The 701-nt window shown below is 42.4% G+C and overlaps 1 protein-coding gene across 1 annotated transcript in view; it reads left to right on the forward strand.

Annotated features, from left to right (window-relative positions):
• wipf2a (WAS/WASL interacting protein family, member 2a) overlaps positions 1–701 on the forward strand; it is a gene marked incomplete at its 3' end in the record, with an annotated part of 30,057 nt that overhangs the window by 21,361 nt on the left and 7,995 nt on the right.

A 701-nucleotide genomic window follows, 5' to 3' on the forward strand; every position in this document is an offset into this window, starting at 1 on the left:
AGCGCCCCTGCAGGTCGACACTCCAACAGGTGTGGCTGCAGCGCCCCCTGCAGGTCGACACTCCAACAGGTGTGGCTACAGCGCCCCCTGCAGGTCGACCGAGGGATCACACCGGCTCATTTCATTCCATCTGCTTCTGCTAAAAGTTCACGGCATGTTTCATTTTTTAAATTAGACAAAAACATTATTTAAATGAGAAACCAAATTAAAAGACACCACCCTGATATTCTCTTATTGAGTCCTGTAGTTTTAAATTATCCACAGGTTATTTCCCCCCAGCTTTGCTCTATCATAGGAAGCTTCATCAGCCTTTGGGAGAGAAATCAAGAAAGTACATCCAATATTTTGTGGTTGTTGGCATCTTAAAATAGTCCAGAACTGTAAATTAATAAGCATTACAAAACTACACAGAGCACAGTGAGTGCTGGGGCATTTAAAATGTGATAATCTGGAAAAACTTTCATATTGCCTCACTTTTCTCCAACAACACTAACACTGATGACTTGAAATATCAAAAATTTTGTCTGTCACTAAAGAGCTCCACTTCATCAGTTCAGTCAGACTTCCAGCTCGATGTGGACTGGAACCTCCCTTCACTTCAGTGAGAAAACAGCTGAGATGTTAAGACTCCAAACAGCTGAAATGTTAAGACTCCAAACAGCTGAGACGTTAAGACTCCAAACAGCTGAGACGTTAAGACT

Source organism: Nematolebias whitei, chromosome 16 (assembly GCF_014905685.2).
Source record: "Nematolebias whitei isolate Nwh7 chromosome 16, NemWhi1, whole genome shotgun sequence".
NCBI lineage: Eukaryota > Metazoa > Chordata > Actinopteri > Cyprinodontiformes > Rivulidae > Nematolebias > Nematolebias whitei.